This window comes from Myotis davidii, unplaced genomic scaffold (assembly GCF_000327345.1).
Source record: "Myotis davidii unplaced genomic scaffold, ASM32734v1 scaffold168, whole genome shotgun sequence".
NCBI classification, from domain to species: domain Eukaryota; kingdom Metazoa; phylum Chordata; class Mammalia; order Chiroptera; family Vespertilionidae; genus Myotis; species Myotis davidii.
In genome coordinates this window covers 417,791-420,530 of record NW_006383016.1, presented here as the reverse complement: position 1 = coordinate 420,530, position 2,740 = coordinate 417,791, and positions in this window count along the sequence as shown.

Here is a 2,740-nt window from a genome sequence, read left to right as displayed (position 1 = left end):
GCCCGGCCAGGCCCTCTCCGGAGCCCCCTTCCTCTTTTCCCAGTGTCACCCCCAGAACAAAAGGCTGGGGTCTCGCCGAAGCGGGGGCTGCCGCGGGAAGAGCTAGGGAATTGCAGGACTCCGGGTGGCTTTGGGGTTACAGCAGCAGCCGCCCCAAGAAGGAAGCCGGGCTGCACAAGGGAAGTGACTGGCCCACGGTCACACAGGAGCGCAGGTCTCGGGACTCCCCTCCCAGGAATGGCCACGAATCGGCTTCCAAGTCCTTTGGAGGAGTCGGGGGAGGTGGCAGAGAGTTCCCCAGCTCCCCCAATGCACTCCTCAGGCCTGGGGGACGGGGGGGTGGGCACTGCGGGTCTGGATGGGTGCCGGAGCCCGCCCGGACCCCGTGGGCGGGCAGGCACCTGTCGCAGGAACAGCGCCTTCTGGACGCGGTGTGGCAGCCGCGTGGGGTGCCTGCTGCGGGCGCGGGGGCGGCATGGGGACCAAGTGTGCGCTGCCCCCGGAGAGACGTCCTGCACGGGGGGGGGAGGGGGGCGCTGTGCCCGTCCGGCTGGGAGGCCCGCCTCATCCTGGGCGCGAAGCTTGGGAGGAAAGTTACCCTGTAGCAGGACCCTGAGCTCCCAGCCTGGTGCAGATCGTTGGCTGCAAAAGGAGGGCCTCGTTCGATGTGACTTCTGTGGTTTAGAGAGTCCGTGCCAGGATCCTGCATCTCTTCGGAGGAAGGGGTGGAGGTACAGTTGTTGGTCAGCAATAGCGGTTATCCCTGGGACACCAGCCTTCCCTGGATTTTTTTTTTCTCTTTAACTTTAGGCAAAGCTAATCAAGGTGAGGTTAGAAGAGGGGTTGCTTTTAGGCCTAGTGACGACCTAGAGGGGAGCTTCAGGGGTGCTGGGAAAGTGCGCCCCACCACCTCAGCGGTGGTCACTCAGGGGCACGCATATCGAAATGTATGGTTATTCCCTTGAGATTTGTGCACTTAAGTTTTACCTCAATAAAAAAGTAAATAAAATTTTAATGCAGCTTTCCAGTCAATACATTTTAGAGAGACATTTAAAAACCACAGAATCCAAATCGGGGAAAAATAAAAGGACAGGGGTGCAAAAGAAATTTGGGGAATTACAGGAAAGGAAATATACACCGCAGGGGGCTTTCCCAAACGCCTTAACAGTCATATGACAGTTATTGCTGTGCCTTTTATGGATGAGAAAATAAAAGGTCATACGGTGAAATGCCTTACTCAGAGGAGCCAGAGGTAAGAACCTGGGTCCACAGACTTCATATTCTTTTGTTGTTGTTGTTAATCCTCACCCGAGGATATTTTTCCATTGATATTTAGGGAGAGTATAAGAGCGGGAAGGAGAGAGATACCTATGTGAGAGAAACACATCGATTGGTTGCCTCCTGCAGGAGCCCCGGACCAGGGCCTGAGCAGGGGAGGCACCTGCAACCAAGTAGGTGCCCTTGACCTGAATCAAACCCGAGACCCTTTGGTTCGCAGGCCCACACTCTCTCCACTGAGCCAAACTGGCTAGGGCCACAGACTTCAAATTCTATACATGCAGCCATGAACAGGCTACTTGAGCCACCTGAGTCCGGGCACAGCTGGCTGAGTGACAGCTGAGTGACGAAGACTCGGGGCTGGCTCCCTGCCATGCCCCCCTTTTGTTCCTTTCCAGGAGTCTCCATTGTTTTCATAGAATTGCGAGTGTGAGATGGTGTCACACAGACCAGAGTTAGCCAGCAGCAGAAGGGATGGAGGCAGTGTGTCTAAGAACATACAGTTTTAGGAGCAGGAGAAAGCCAGCTGGCCCAGCTGGCAACATTCCTCTTAGGAGATGTATTGTTCAGAAACCATATAGTACAGGTTGTGATTTTGCAGTCACACACACACACACACACAGAGAGAGAGAGAGAGAGAGAGAGAGAGAGAGAGAGAGAGAGAGAGGAAGAAGGGGGGAAGAGAATACATAATATAATCTAGAAAAGGTCTGAGAAACCAAAATGTAATTAACTCTAGAAGAGAGCATATAGAGTTTTCACCAGGGTGGATCAGTCAACTTTCTTACAGTCTAGAACAGCGGTTCTCAACCTGTGGGTTGTAACCCCTTTGGGGGTCGAACGACCCTTTCACAGGGGTCGCCTAAGACCATCGGAAAACACATATATAATTACATATTGTTTTTGTGATTAATCATTATGCGTTAATTATGTTCAATTTGTAACAATGAAATTGGGGGTCACCACAACATGAGGAACTGTATTAAAGGGTTGCGGCATTAAGAAGGTTGAGAACCACTGGTCTAGAATTTATAACCATATGTTCGTCAACGCTTAAGTTAAAAAAAAACAACACACAGAGAACTACAAAAGTGACTTGGCAGAAGGAAGGAAATTTGTTTTCTAGCAAACATGATTATGAATACCCATGAAATTTGGTGCGGAAATATTTGAAACTTTAGGGTTCCGTAACATGATACCTAGAGGGGAATGTGGAGGAATGTGTCCTAATATGTGGTCTTGTGGTGATCTACTTCTGCCTGCAATTCAGAGCCTAGGGAAGTAGGGACGTGTCTGTTTTACCAGCCAGTTTCTCCCTGCAGAGTTGGATGTTTGGAATTATAATGTCTGGTTTGAAGAACCTGGATGAAGTGGGGCAGCTGAAGAGGTCTCTCTGGGTGAATGGGCTCAGCCGAGTGCCATCAGGCGTGATGATGCATCACCAAGTTATCTTTAGGCGAGT